The sequence below is a fragment of the Bombus pyrosoma genome, linkage group LG10 (assembly GCF_014825855.1).
Source record: "Bombus pyrosoma isolate SC7728 linkage group LG10, ASM1482585v1, whole genome shotgun sequence".
NCBI lineage: Eukaryota > Metazoa > Arthropoda > Insecta > Hymenoptera > Apidae > Bombus > Bombus pyrosoma.
The window spans coordinates 8606358-8622479 of NC_057779.1; the positions used below are offsets into that span (position 1 = coordinate 8606358).

General features: G+C 57.4%; 1 long non-coding RNA gene across 1 annotated transcript in view; it reads right to left on the bottom strand.

Moving 5' to 3' along the window:
• LOC122572247 overlaps positions 1 to 5218 on the bottom strand; it is a 91352-nt gene extending 86134 nt beyond the window's left edge. Inside the window, exon 1 of the long non-coding RNA XR_006318426.1 lies at positions 4399 to 5218. This is a non-coding gene — a long non-coding RNA (uncharacterized LOC122572247). The remainder of the gene's footprint in view (positions 1 to 4398) is intronic.
• Positions 5219 to 16122: the final 10904 nt, after the last annotated feature.

Here is a 16122-nt window from a genome sequence, read left to right on the forward strand (position 1 = left end):
AGTAGCCGACGCGCTCATCACCGACATTCTCGCCGATTTTTCTCGGTCGGAGCCGATGTTCCGCGTACAGGAATCGTGGCCGATATTCCAGTCGTCGCGCGACCTCGCAGCGCCGATAATCGAACGCTCGACAGGGCCGCGCGGATCGCTCCGATCGCGAGATGAGCCGCGGTCGGCGCGTCACGTGCCGCGGTAGCCGCGCGCGAGAAGAAGTTGCTCGCTACCCCCGCCGGATTGAATTGCAAATTCGCCGGCGAAACGAAAGCTTATCGCGAAGTCGTCGCGGCGGCCGCGGCGCCACGCGACCGAAAGCAAGAAAGTGGCGGCGACGTTAATTCCCAGGGAAAATGAGGAAAAGCGGCGGTCTGGCCGCGGCGCGCCGACGCTGTCCCTAATTGAACGTCGAGAAATCGACGACATCGAGACACCGGACTGTTTCGTCACTCGTCACCGCCGGCGCTCGTTACGCTACCGCCGGTTATTATTTCTCTAACCGACGTGATTTATGCCGTCTCCGAGACGAGCGAAAAAACGTTGCGCAACGTCGGCCGACGCGCGGCACGACGCGCTAGACGTTCGCGTCGTCGTGCGAACGCGCGCGATTAAACGAGCCGACAGGCTCGCCGCGCCGAAGAAGCCTGCGCGCCGAACAACCGGAGCGCGTAGCCGACAGGCCGCTCTACGATCCGTTATTGCTTATTACCTACCTATCGGCTCGAACGAGCCGCCTCCGTCGCCTCCGATCGCGTCTACGTCGCGTCGACTAATTGTTGTTCCCTCTAATTGACGAAGTTCTCAGGCTCGGTCGCCCCCTTCCCCCCACCCGCCTCCTATCCATACGGTTTTCACTTTTTTTTTTACCTCGCCTCCGAAGCGAAACTCGAGCGAAGGAACTCTCGCCGCGGAATCCACGCCGCGCGGCTCCCCGACGTTTTTCCTCTCCTACGAAATCGAGCTTCGCGGCCCGAGCTCGGCGGATTCGTTTCCGGCGGGAAAATTCCAGCCGTGAGAAAAATCCGGCTGTTAATCGTTGCCTTAACGGGAACGAACGTACGAAGCGTTGCGACGCGGCGGATAACAAAAGGAGAAAAGTGTCGTGCCACGATATAATTTCCCGGCAATTTTTCGCGTGTTGGTTCGCTCCGATCGAGCGACACGGGCGCGCGCCTCGCGATTACGGAGAAAGCGAAACATTACGCCCACGCACTCAGCGACGTGCCTCGCGGAACAATTAACCGAGGCTCGACGATTATCGTCGATTCGTTTCGCTCGCGTGACGAGCTCACCCTCGCGATTACCTTACGTGACAGTTGAACGGCTCGCGAATACTTTACAAATCGCGCTTCCGCGATCGCTGATCTCGCCACGAGTTTTACCGCGCCACCATCGATAAGCTACAAGCGTGGCGAAACTTCCAGGAAACGCGCGTTAGCGGTGTCCGCTATCGACGAACCGAACGACAACCGAAGATCTGTTCGAAGGGAAACGAAGCGGAGGTACTCGTTGGAAACCGACTACGAAGCCGCGAAACGTGCTTCTTCGTTGCGTCGTAACGGTACAAACGAACGTCAGACGCCGTTTAATAATATGAACGAGTACAGGAAAATGGTGCGCGAACCGTCCTGCTTCTCCCTTGTTCCGCTCGTCGTTTAGATTCCCAAACCGTGCGAGTTTCGTGAAATCACTTCCGACGCGGACAAAGGGATTTCGAGAGGAAAAAATAGGCGCGAGTCACGCGATAACGAACGGAATACAGGAGACGATAGCGGCGAGCACGATAAATCTGCGTTCGTCTCAGATCGCCCTCTTAGTTTCGTATCGTGACGCGCGGCTCTAACGAAAGACGAGAGCGGTCGCGCTACGTAAACGAGCACGCGTTGCGGACGACAGCTGTCAAATAAATGTTAAAAAAAGCGCTAGCCGAGCGAAATTTCGAGTGGGACGCGAGCAAAGAGGGGTGCCCGGCCACCCCAGTGAAATGCCCTAGCCCGCGGGGCAAAACGATCTGCGCGATTTTTCCACCGTTGAAACTCGCCTGCGCGCGCGGTCGATAAGTCGTCGTCCGTTTCACGCTTCGCGCGCTCCTCCGAGTCAAGAAATCGCGTTCCGTCGCTCACGCGGCCGAAGGTTCTATGCAAATTCGTCGGGAATAATAATTTGGCGTATTAACGGCGGGCAAACCGACGGAAAGCGCGTTTCACCGGTTGGTTCTTGGCCGGAAGAGAGTCGGGGAAGGGAGTCGGTCGAACGGAAACAAGGCGCGAAGTTTATCCGCGTTTGGCTGGCGTCCAAATTTTCGTCGAAATAAAAACGTCGTAACGCTTCGTTAAGTTGGTCGGTCGACGCAAGAACCGGCTGGCTTTTCGAGTTTAACGAAGTAACGGTGACTAGACGTCGTCCCTCGACGACGAGCCCCGCAGAAGGGTGGCCCGATGTCGGCGCGAGACCGCCAAGGGGCATATTTTCGAGGGTGGTTTCGCGCGTCAATGGTTTATTAAGAAGCACTTGTTTAAAGGTAGCCCCATTTCGTATCCGACAGCCAATTCGACCGCGACGTCTGTGTTACTCCGTCTATACAAATGGATGAAACGAGAGAATGGGATGGGACGACGAGGGGGTGGGACGGGGTGCGTCGGCGCGAGGGTCCGCAGATCCGTTCACCCCACGGTGATCCGTCGTGTCGGCGTAATTGAAGTTATTGCAATATTGTGTCCTGTCAACCCGACTGTCCTCGCCTCTTCTCCTTCCCTCCCCGACCTGCCACCCTCTTTCTTCTCAACCGTCTTCGTCATTCCTTCTGCTTCTCGTCGCCTTTCGACGACCCTCCCGGTTTCTCACGACGAGTTGCGTCGAGTTTGCGGCATCCTATACCACCGCCACGCCTGCTTTAATCTCCCTGCCGGAAAGATAATACTCACCCGGATGTATGTTCACCCGGTGTGTACGAGATGGTCGGGGATCGTCTCGCGGCAGACCGCTACCGCTTCATTAAGAAGAGGGACGTTTGCACGCGGCGCGTATTTTCAAACTGTTTTCCGTGTTTGTAAAAAATGGGAACTCTCTCTGTCTCTCTTAGGTGGCGGAGGCGACGACGACGACGACGACGACGACGACGACGACGACGACGACGATCCCTCTAGGACGATCGAAAGAAGAAATTCGTTACCGCGCTATTTCTATCCCGCGTTAGACGGGAAATTGAATTCGGCCCGTGAATAACGACTAACAAACCGCAGTTATATCGTAAAAAGCAATGCACCGGGCTGAGAATTAATTCCGGCTAGCTCTCCGCCCACCGAACCCCTCCTTGCCTCTCGCTCGCTCTATGCGCGTGTCCGGATACGTCCTTTTCTCTCGCTCTCTCCTTCTTTGTGCTTCTCGCTTGCAACTGGAACGGTCCCAAAATTCAATAAAAGCGAACGAGTGCTACGGGGTCTCCCCAGCCTCGGCTGGCTTTCGCGCGGGGTAGCAAGTACCGAGTTAGGAGCCCCGGAGTCATCGCGCGAGCAACGAAAGCCCGGGGGGAGCGAGAAGAGAGGCCGGCACGGTGCATACATTAGCGGGGACAGGGTGGAGATATTGTCTGAACAAAGGGATCGGCTCGTACCTATCGAAAAGGCGATTAAGCGAGGATAAAGTTATAGCGGCCCACCCTCCACTGTCGGCCTGGATGTCGTCGATTGGTTTTGCGTTAAAATCGCTTTCCAGTCGCACGTGTGCCAGGGTCGATCGATCGCAACGCTGTTCGATCGCTCGAAAAAAGTAGCAACGACTACCGTTGCGCCCAACGAACGCCCACGAATCTCTCCTTCCCAAGGATCGTCGTGTCGCTGGCCGATGATGATGGAGAAGAAGAGCGAAGGAAACTGGAAGGAGAGAGCACGTGGTCGGACAGCACGTGGCGCCGAGACGAAAAATTGGCCCGTTGGAACGAGCAACGACGAACGAGAACGCCCCTGGAACGCTGGCGCGATGAAGCACGTTGCCGAACGCGAGATACGACCAATTACCCCGCGTGCCAAGTACAGATGCCAACCGTGCAGTTCGAAGAGAGACAACGATGCTCGTGACGGTGGTTGTGTTTTCTTTGGATCCGCGAGAGAGACTAGCCGTTCGTCCAACCGTTCCGATTTTCTCGCGAAACATTCTGCACGCGTGCAATTTGGAAATGTCCGGTGGTAATTGACAGAACGAATTCATTTGCCTGGGCGCGCCTCTTTCGGCGCAAATATCGGGCCAAATATCGGGCCAAATATCGAGGCAAACATCGAGGCAAATATCGGGACAAATACCAGATACTACTACGTATCGTATACGTAAATGGTACCGCGTATCGCGATTCCAGCAAAGACAAACTGCGAAAAAGCGAAAGTATGTTTGTTCTCATCGTCGACTTACCCCACGTGGTCGTGATCGAGGCTGTCTCTTCCATCGTCCGCGTCCTTCTTTCCTCTTTGTCCTCTTCGTCTCTCTTCAACGTTAACCAAACGTTCGTCTCGCTCTCTCGTTTTCTCCCACCCCTTGGGCCGCTCCTCTCCTTTCGTCTCCGTTCCACTGTTGTCGGCCGATCCGCCGCCCCCACCCGGTCACCGTTGATACTCCCCCTCCCTGGTGGGAAAGCCGTCTTAGGGGGTCTGGCGGCGGTGGTTCACGGCAAGGGGGAGGGCTGCGAGATCGGCGACCACGTGACCGACGTGACCGGAACCGCTCGAAACGCGGAACAACGTCCCCCGATCGTGATCCTATGCCGGTGCCGGCGTTGATAGCGGTCGTCGTCCGGCACTCTCCGTCTTCTCTCTGGATCCTCGTGGTTCGTCCTGGTCGCGTTCCATCCTCGTCGCATCGCTTCCTCCGACCGTTCGCTCGGCGGTCGATCTCGCCGCGAATCACGGACACGTACGTACGACTCGACCGTCTGTTTCCCGAGCGGCGGTGGCCCGCGCTGAGGCCAAAGAACACGTGCCGCGGCCGTGGCCGTAGCCGCGATGATTTTCTGCCATTTTCGCGAGAGAGACCGGGCCTTTCTCCGTTTGCCCGAGCGGCGCTGAGAAGCGCGTGGTGTGCTAGCGACTGCTATCTGCCGCGGAGCGAGTCGGCCGCGGGACTTTGGTATACTGGGAGTATGGTAAGTAGCTACACCCCTGCCACCGCCGCCCCTCCCTCGTTGCCGCACGCCGTTCCCTCGAACGTCCCGATCCCGCGCCTCTCCCCTCCTAAGCGTTCACCGAGCCGATCCTGTACCCTTCCCCGCCCCTACCGCCCCGACACAGAGAACCGACATTGCTACCGACACCGCCGCCGCCGCCACCGCCGCCACCGCCGCCGCCGCCGTCGCCGCCGCCACCGACCTCGTCGCTACCGTGCCGGCCACCTCGTCCCCTCCCCCCTTTCCCAAACCCTTCTCGACATCGTCCGACCGACAACCGTACCCCCCTCGCGTCGCCGCCAAACGTTTACCTCGCGGGGCCCCAGGGACGTATTCATCGAGCATTTATTTCGGACTTGCTGGTACGCCCGTTTCGCGCGTTCTCGCAAAAATCCTCGCGTGGTTGAGACGAAGCGAGACAGCGACGAGTCGTAGGCCGAACGTAACGACGCGACGCCGACTCTCTCCCTCTTGGTTTCGACGTCGTCGTTGCGGACGTAACGGCGGTTGTCGTTCGGTATCGGCGTTCGCTCGTTCTCCGGCTCGACGCTCCCCGATCCGATAGGACGAATTTTCGTCTGCCCGATCCACGGCAATCGGAAACGACGGTAACTCGGGTTCCTCGAACACCGGCGCACACGCCTGAAACATCGCCACCACTACCGTAGACTGGTAAACGTATGAAAGACAGCGTTTGCATGCTAACGTATCTATTACAATAGCGACGTTTCTTCCTCTTTCTCGTCCTTCGTTTCTCCGACTCCTCCGGCCCTCCCCCCTCCCTCTCGCTTCCTCCTCTCGCTCGCTCTCGCCGTTGCTCCGTTGCATTCCGTTTCACTTCGACGCGTGCATAAATTACCGCTTTCAAATGCAAAAGTATGAATGAGACAAAGTTTCGTCCTGCCGTATACGCCACTTCCTTCTCCCTTCCTTCTCTGCGACACGGGACGCTCGTCCGGCTATCTCGCCCTGCCTTTTCCACTCCGGCCGATCCTCGATATTCGTCTCGTTTTCTCTCGGCGAATCGCGTACGAATCGAAGAGCAGCCTCGTTCGTCCATTTACTCCGACTTGCTCTGTTCGATTTCGGGTTCACGGTTACGCGACCAGACGCGGATAGCGACAGAGATGGAAAGCGGCTAGGGGAGGCATGGTACGAGCGAGAAACAGAGGCACGTAGCCCCCTGAGATCCGGTGGAAGCGGCAAAGTCGAAGGAGCGAACCGGTGGAACGAGCAACGGACCCGAAGAGAGGGCGTTTATTAGCAATTGTAATGCAAGATCGCGGAATGCATGGGATCCCCGCGATGCCTCGTCGATACGACAGTCCCGGTACGCGTGTACCTCGTAACACGATTCCCGATCGCGCCAGTATCTCGGAAGAGCTTTGGCGTCCGACTGCCTGCTCCGACACCTCCGGCGATTCGAATTCCTCCCGAGGAAACCGTCGATCCTCGAAAATACCGAAATACCTCGCGCGCGTTTCGATGCCGAGGTCACCGAGCCCGGGAAATCTTTCGCCACGCGAGACTCGTCTTCCCTGCCTCGTCTCAGCTCCGGCTTTCGATCGAGTAATTGGCGAATCCGTTGAAACGTATCGCACGGTCGGTCCGCGACATAAAGGACGAGTTACAGGGTCGTCTTATTGCGGTCTATCTCTATCGCGCATCGAATCGTTTAATGGCGGCATTCGGCTTTTATGGTACGTGGGAACTGATTTACGGAACGCGTGTGCGAAACAACCGGAATTGGCGTGCTCGATACAGCGTAAGCATTCGCGACGTGCATCGCAAACGACGATCTTGGACGCTGTAAATCGGGATTGAGCGGTCTTAGCGAAAGACGAGAGAGGGAAGAATAGCCGCGCGCGGCCCTCGTGTCCGACGTGGCAAGAAATTTCTCGCCGTTGCTCGCAGCGTCGCTCGATCAAACGACACTGGCAAAAGTCGCTGCGCGACAACGGAGCAACTCGTGTCTCGTAACTCGTATCCGCGTTGGCGCTGCCTGTCCCTGGCTATATATTAATAACGGCGGTGAAACGCAACCGCGGCCTCGCTAATGTTCCTCTCGTCGAAATAGTTACAGGCATCCGGTCCCTCGTAATAAAAGGGTTGACGTCGCGCCTGCCCGATATCGTAAGAGCCGAGACCGCGCAAAATTCATCAGCGATATCGTCCGAGTTGGAGAGAATCGTTCCTTCGTTCGTTGCGAAATAGCGGGACGTATCCGCGGCGCGAAGTGGCAAAGGCGAGGAAAAGTAATCGCGGCGGAGATCGTTCGAATGGTTTATGTTAATCAGCCGTGACGTCACCGGCACCCCCGACAGCGGCAATATCAACCCCTGACTCGGTTCACGAGTAGCAAAACGTGCACACGGGGCGTATCATGGTCCTCCCGTAATCACCCTCCCCCCTCGTTACCGCCCGTGCACACCCTTTGTCGACGTTAACCCAAAGTGAATGGACCTATAGCGCGCGCCGTAGGGACGGGTTTTAACTTCGGGGTGACTTACCCCGAGCGTTATCTATTTTGACAGCGCGGTACGGCCGCGGTCTGTCGGGGGTCGATGCACGGGGGTGTGCCGGTAATTGTGTTTTAACTGTGCGCCGTATCGCCGCGATATCCGTCCGCCGTTCTTCCACGGAATATCGCGAAATATTTGCCGACACTTTGTCCACCTTTGTTTCGTCGGTTCCTCGAAACCGGAGGGTCGCCACGTTTCGTCGTACAACGACACGGACGAACGGGTCGATCGACGAACGACGACGACGACGACGACGATACCGTACGCATCGATAGCTGCGTTGTCGTCCGGTTGTCTATTTTATTTCGACGGGATATTAAATCCGTTAATTTTCTATAAATTGGAAGCGTAATAGCCGAGCAGCGAGTGGTTGGTGGAGAATCCCCGAAGCTCTGCGCCAGAGCGCGGCTCTGTATACGAAGCGCAGGCGGAACGTATGCAATATGGCATTCAATTTGCGACGGATTCGCTGTCTGGCAACGCAAACAACCGCTATTGGGTTCCATTTAATGAACCGAGCCAGAGCCTTCCGAAGCATTTTTGCGGCGTGGGCTCGGCTTAAATTGGACCTACCCCTCGCTCCGCCGGCCTCCGCCTCCGCTTCGCTCGTTTTCTATTCGCTTCCTGCGACTTACGCCTCGATGATTCTGGTGGACGCGCGGGGCCTCGACGTACGCTCGTCCGATGCTTCGTTACGGCGATTCGTCGCGATCGAGACGAAATCGAGTCTCGCTCGGCAAAGTGCGACCACCGGCTCGGACGGCCGTCGACTATCTTTTCCAGGAAATCTGCGTCGTCGTGCGATCAGCGGTTCGCAACTTTGGCGTCAAGCGGACGCTCGATTGCGAACGGTTTCGTGCGTGACGGATTATCGTCGAGGTAAATTTTCGGGTCGCGACGACTCCGCTCGTCCGGACGATGGGGCGTCGATCGGAAGAATCGCTCGTTAAAAATATCGAGGCTTAGGAGAGAAATCCTCTTAAAAAGTTGTCGGAGTCGTGGAAGGATAACGCGCGAGGTAAAACGGGGCACCGGTATCGGCGCCGTATCGTTCCACGGCGCAAGTGTCCGGTAAGCTAAGCGGATCCACCGTAATCCGGATTACGTATTTGCCCGGTTCTCCGGCCGCTGCCATCTCGATCTCGCGCCAGTCGCAGCCAAAGACGTGTTTGCCTTCTGGCAACGAGCCACGTCTGTTGTTCGTAATCTGTTTAACGCTCGGCGACCAGAGGCACAGGCCTTCTTTTCGTCGAAAACAGATCCGAGATGGAGAAGGAAGGCGCGTTGCGTACGATGGCCGAACCGACGACGTCCGTTCTTCGGCTGGCGGACGACGGGAATCGTGGGGCGGGTTTTCGTCATCGATCGGTAGCGATCTTTAAACAGCGCCATTAACGATTGCGTGCACAAGCCGAGGGGGTTGCGATCAAATGAATATGATGAAAGAGTGGCGGCATTAGGCGAACGTGCCGTGCATACTGATTTGCGGCTGATTGATTGGACCCCTTTCCACTCGACAACGGTGCACCACCGGTATCCCCTGTCCCCGTTCCGTTCGGCTGCCACGGCCCGCTTGATTCCGCCCCACGAACGAACCAACATCGTTGATATTATCGAGCAGGCTGCTCCACAGCGTCGCTCGCGAATATTCGACGCGACGCGTCGCGCCACCCCGACACTCGATACACCCCGATAATTACACGATACACCGTAAAGGGAAGCTTTTTTCCAGCATTTTGTCGCGCGAATCCTGCCTCGGCCGTTTAACGTTCTTCGACGCGCTTCATCGTCTCTTGCTTGTTAGCGAGAGATGCCGCTCGCACGACGATCACGTTCCGAAGGAGAGACTCTGTACGGGGGTCGGGTTGCAACCGAAACGCGCGGCCTCCGACCAACTCGAAAAGACTCGTCGTCGACGAGGGAGAAAAGGAGAGGAGGCGAAACGACTGGAGGAGACGAGACGAGACGAGCCGAGCCGAGCCGCGAAACATTTCGGCGGCTTTGGTTATTTTCATTGTCTCGGAGGACGGGTTGCCGCGAACTGTTGGCCTGTAAGGTAATTGTTTTTGACGCGGTAATTTTACAGTGTCGTGCGTGCACACACGCGTTCCCGCCGAGAGCAACGGACACGTCGCGACGAAGTGTCGTGATAACTGCCGTGCTTTTCCTTCTTCTCGGCGACTGGCGGCACTCGGTGGTTGGTTCCTTTTTCGACGTCACTCAACGAAGCGCGACAGCTATCCGGTGCTCGGAAACCATCTGCCAAGTCGCGAGCGAGCCCCTTCCATCGCGTCGACCAGGAACACCCCGAGCCGTTTCAACGTCTTGCTTGACGTTTCCTCGAAAGAGACTCGCGCCTTCCGCGAGGTATCCGCCGCCGTGCTCGCCGACACTCGCACACGATGCGAGAGCCGTGACTCGGACGTCCGTGCGCGCGCCTTTTCGCCTCTCCGTGCTCTCCGCTCTCTGCTCTCTATTCTATCCCGACACGTTGCCACGACACGATGCCAGATCTTTCGAAACTTTGCGATTTAATCCGCGAGACGGTCGGATAACTACGAGCGCGTCGCGTCGCGGCAAGAGTCGATGGATCGTTCGAGTGACGGGATGGTGGACGAGGGGCTCGTTGAACCGCGGCGAGAAAGACGAAGAGACGGCGACGGGACACGAGCGGGTGGAAGCGAGAGGAGAAAACGGACGAGGTCTCGAAACGACGAAGAGGGACGCGAAGAAGAGGAGCGGAGGACGCGGCAGAGAAGAGAGAAGCAGCGCGGTGGTACCCGTCGCAGGAGAAGCTGCACCGCCCGAAGGAAGGAAAGCGGTTCGAGTTGCGCTCGTCTCGCTCGATCGTACCTTCGGCTCGCTTCCCTTTGTCCCTGTCGTGCATACGCGTTCACGCATACGCGCTCACGCATACGCGTGCGTGGCCGTCATCATCGCGATCCGGACGTCTCGCATGGAACGTAGGAAACGAAGCCGGGCTACTCGCCTCCAGAGTTCTCGGAGGGGTCTGCGAGCGGACCGAGGTAGCCGCGAGCTACCACCATCGGACGCTGTTCCGCGGCCCGCTCCAACCCTTTCTGTCTCTCTCTCTGTCTCTCTCTCTCTCTCTCTCTTTCTTCGTCGAAATACCGAACGCGTGGAATCTCGGTCGTCGACTCTGTCCTTTCCCTTTCGACGACGGCTCGTTCGATCGCTGGCTCGATCGTTGGCGCCGATTACGAGCCGAACAGCCCCTCGACCACCGGCTGGCGCACCGCTCCTATGTTCCCCGTTCTGGGTTTTGCGACTTTCGCGAGATCGAGGGCGCGAGAGGGGTCCTTCCGGTCTTGCCGCGCGCGTATCTGTCTGTCTGTATGTCTGTACGTCGATCGGGCGTATCTCGCGTGCAGCATCCGGTATTCCGCTGCTGGTACTTCGGTGTCTGCGTGGAAATTCATCGGCCGAGGTAACGACGTTAGGCACGCGCGTTCCTTCGCGGCTTATTCGCGCTCGCGATCGCCTCTATTGTTCGGAAGGGAGCAACGGGACGGTGCGAGCGCGCACGGTGCGTCTGGCGAAAACGGTGGCAGCTTGGCGGCGCGGCGGCGAGTAAACGCGCGAGAGCGAGCCCGCTGGTGTACTCGCGGCATGCTCGATGAAGGTGCAACGGAGCAGGGACGATCGGTGGTAACAACAGCGGCAACATCAGTGTTAGAGTCGGCATCAGCGTCGAGAGAACCAAGAGAGACAGAGAGACAGATAGAGAGAGAAAGAGAGCCAGAGAGGCCCGAGGCGGCGCGAGATGGGGCCTACGAACCGTCTCTTGCCGTAGCGTGGCGTGGCGTAGCGTATCGTGGCGTGGCGTGGCATGGCGTGGCGTGGCTGTACCGCGCCGTTCCGTTCCGTGCCGAGCCGAGCCGTGCACAGTGTTCGCAACACGGTGTTCGTGTTCGTGTTGCACGACTGTCTCGCTCGCTCCCGTACGCGTTCGTACGTGTAGCCGAGCGAGGCTACGCGCGGCTCCGTGTATATCGCGTTGCGTTGTGTGTTGGCAGAACGTCGCGGTAGCCGCGCCAGAGAGATGGGATTGCGCGATAGGCCGCGTGTCGAAAATAGAAATATAATCTGATAGGCTCATTGTGCCTCGAGCCACTCGCTGCTATCTGCCACTACCACCGACGAATCGTACTCGCTACCTCGGCCCTCTCTTTCTCCTCTTCCTTCTCCTCTCTTTCTTCCCCTTTCACCTTTCCGGCGCGGCGCTCTATCTCGTAGTCGCCCGAACCCTTTTCTCGCCCGCGTTTTCTTCTCGCCTTGCGCGTCATCGACCGTGCGCGTTTTCCTTCGTCCTCTCTTCCTGCGTATCGCTAAAGCCACGCGAGAACGCGAGCCTCGTTCGCTCTTGGCGGGTAGCTCGCGCGTGCGTTTACCCCCGCGCGCGTTCTCGTTTCGACATGGCGAAACTACGCGCGCGGGACGTTTTTATCGATCAGATTCAGCAGGCTGTTCCGCGATATGGTTATTTACGAGCGCCAGTTTTATCGCCAGCGAAGCTAACGAAAAGCGGCCAGCAGCGTTCGCTTTTACTAACCGACCGGCCGATCGACCGACCGACCGACCGACCGATCGACCGATCGACAGGGCTAAGGTATCTCGGAGAAAAGCCGAACTATTTGCAGGGAAAAAAAGCTGCCAAAGGTCCCCGGTTCGACCGCGAGGCTCGGCCGTAAACCACGGCACAGTGGGAGCGTGACCAATGGCATCGAGATCGTAAAGAAATTAGAGGGGCAATAATGGTTTCCGGGTACGATGCCTTCCGGTCGGTATACATCTTCCACGGACCACTCCGCGAACGCGGCTCGCCTATATCGTTTCAGCCGGTGACCGGCGGTACGCGACGACCGCGTTACCACGCACGCGATTCGACCGCGTTTTCCGGCTATTTTCTTTCCACCATACGCCTCGTAACGTACGGCAACTTTGGATAAGCTTGTAATGAACCGGGAGGCCAATTTGATTTGCAGAACTGTGCGCGTCCGTGAAGCACGAATCGAGCATCGTCGAGCGTGGTGTTCTCTGGAAACGTGCGAACGTACAAACAGAGATGCAATCAGGAACGCGGCTATCGGCCCGTGCCAAGCGCGAACGTGGTCGCGCGTATATATCGTACGTTTCGTCGTATTCGTCGAGCGGATCGACGAGCGTAGGAACGTCGATCGAAAGGATCGCACGGCGATCGCCACTCGACGATTCCTTGCTTTACTTTCGGACGGACCTGCAACGCAAATTCCAATCGGTTCGCGACGGCTCTATTATTTCGCCGGGTCTGGAACCACGCGCGTCGCTGATATCGAACGCTGCAAGAAATTGAAGTGGTAGGTGGTCGGTCGAACGATGTACGACCGGAAGCGGAAATGATCGGACGAGAGAGAGGGAGAGAAAGAGAGAGAGAGAAAGAGAGAGAGAGATAGATAGACAGAGAGAGAACGAGACGAGAGGGAAGGGGGCGAGTGGCAGGCAGAGCGTACCCTCCCCATGCTGCATGGTCCGGTGCAGAACGGTCCGTTGTTCGTTCGTTGTGGATGCGCGATTGCGAGCGGAACACGGCGAAACGCAAAATGGAACGGGGGCTTCCCGGCCAGGCCGTGTGCGTACTGATTGATCAACATTGTTGCCGAATTAGACTCCAGCGAGATGGGCATATTGATTGGCAATCAGTGTCGCCCGGCCACAACGAAGCCTGTCCGCCCGGGAAACGGTTTGCTAACGCAAACACCGTCGCACCTGCATCTCCATGATGTTGTTTTTCGACGGCGGAAAAAAAGGTAGAAAAAAATACCGCGTCGAACGTTCCGCCGACATTTTCGACGCCGATATCGGCCCGTCCTTTTTTTCCAGATCTTTGACGTTCGCGCGGACGTTTGAAAAAACGACACGATTTCCCGGCTTCGACACGTTCCTCGCTACTCCGCGGTCCTCGCGTCACTCTGGAAAAAGTACCGCGAACCGACCACGCTCCGTTCTCAAGATCCGGCGAAGCTCGCCGGCCCGAGTATCTGAAATTCAGCGGGATTTTTCTTTCACGGACGATTACCCCGTCCGTCTCTTCCGACTGCTTGCCGACCCGGTGCCGTCATGAGACTGCGAAGCTTTCGACTCTCCCAAGGCAGCGTACAGTCGGATCGTAAAAGACGGTCGAAAATGCGCGCTGGACGAACGGGCCAAGGATAGCGGAAAAGAATGCGCGCTGGAATTGGCGCGAATCGCGGGCTTCTCCGCTCTGCCGTTGGTCATTCGGGGGTTGCGCGTCCCGTGGCAGCCAGCCCGGAAAATCGACGTCGGTCGATCAGCGGGCGTACGAACCAGAAAATGATCGGTCGAAACGAAGGATGGTACGTACGTACATCGGTTCGGCTCGATTCTGTATGCAACCGGCCGTGCAGAAACGACGCGCGAATGCCTCGTGGCCCGCGAGCGTAACGAATGGAACGCCACTTTCGAAGGTGAGGCGGATTCGTCGACGCGCACTCATCTTTACGACTTTCGAGCGCGAAACGCCTTCCAACGCGGAAGTAGTATCGATCCCCGATGATCCCTCGGGTATGCTCGAGGCCTAACAAAGTAGCCCATTAGCTTCGCCAGAAGCGCGCCCTCGCCCTCGACTTTCCTCGCCTTTCCTCGCTTTTTTTTCGTCCCGAACCGGGTCGAGGACTCTCGGACCTCTCTCGTTTCCCTTTATTTCTGTTCCATCGACTCGCGGAAAGAAAGTTGCACGGCAGAAAAACTCGGAAACGTTCGAAAGATTCTCTCGGTTCGCCGGCGTTCCCTGGATCGTTCGGATAGGTTTGCGAGAGGCGCGCGCGCGCGCGTTTCGCCGGAGCCAGCGTATTCGTGGAGGAACTAGTGGCATTAGAAACCTGGACGGCGCGGCGGCATGGCGCGTTTACGAGCCACGCATGACCACCGACAATGGCCGGCGGAAGGCCATTCGTCGTTCGAAGCGCGTTTCTTTTTTTTTCCAACCGGAGAAAAGCGTTTACCGCAAGTCCTCGATACGCATTACGACTCCATCGTTCACACGCGTTGGGAAAAATGCCAGTTAGTAGTCGACCGAGTCGGTAAAGGCAACTTGCCGAGAATGACTAATCCCCCCGTCCTGATTTTACCTTTATATCCAGTTTATTACATCCATATGAACCTGTTTCTCGCGGGCGACACGTCCACGACGATCGACCCTGTTGGAAAATTAATTCTTTCGCGCCGCACGCCATCTTCCGTTTGTTCTTTTTGTCGGAGAAAACCAGCCGGATCGTGCGCACGGCGCGCGTAAACGTGGTCGTTTTAGGCCGACTTTTAACGCGCGTTAGCACGAAACACGAGGTCGGATTAAGATCGCACGATTCCTGCGAGAGGATGCTCTCTCCTACCGGCTAGCAGACCCGTCGGCGATCAACCCGGTAAGCCTTACTCCGTCGGATAAGCCTTTGGATTCGACCCCGGAGCTTGATCGCCGATAGCCCGTCGCTCTAACCTACCACTCTACCGACACTAGCACCCAATTCCAAATCCTCCGGCACCCTTTCCGCTTGGGGCCGCAAAACCGGCTGATGCCGCTGGCAAACATCCACCTCGAGAGCGCCTCTTCCACTCTCGGTTCTCCTCTCGCTTCTTTTTATGGTCTGTTAAACGAACTTCCCGCGCTCTTTTATATCGACCGGCTGCTCGCTCATTTTCCTCGAGTTCCGTTCGCATCTCCGTCTCTCCGCCGTGCCTCTCTCCTCCTAGCGACGTACGTCGACTTACGGGCCGACCCGAGATTACGTTAGATTTCGTCGTCCACGAGGAAACGACGACCAGCCTTCTCGGTCTCGTTGCCCGTCGCCCGTTGTTGCGGACTTTCCCAATTAAACTCCGGCACCGCACGACTCGTCCATCGATCCGACGATCGTCCGTCGCGGCTGCAACCCTATCTTCGCTTCGATTTGCCTCGGATCGCTCGGCTCGCGTCTGCCGAAACGTATCGGAGAGAGGCGCGCGGCACTGCCCCGGCAGTCCATAATTAACGGAGGGCCGGATCCGTTTCCTAAAGAAACGAGCGAGAACGAGGACGTCCGGTCAGCGGCGAACACACAGCGTCAGCCATAGACAGGCAATTAAAGCGACGCGCGCTTAGGATCGCGGCTCGCAAAGTTTCGGTAGGCACGGGGCGAACCTTAACGACGCTCGGAATGCAGTTTTACAGAGGGAGGAGAACGGGGAGGATGGGGCATAGGTAGAAGGATGAGTTAAGTGCGGGGCAGAGAAACGGCAGAGGAACGACGGAGGATGAAGAAGAAGAAGAAGAAGAAGAAGAAGAAGAAGAAGGAGCAGAAGAAGCGGAGGAAGACGGAGGAGGAGCGGCAGCAACGGCAAAAGAGAACAAGGTGAAGAGCGAAGAAGAAAGAGGAAGAAAAAGAAGAGGAAGAGATTTAA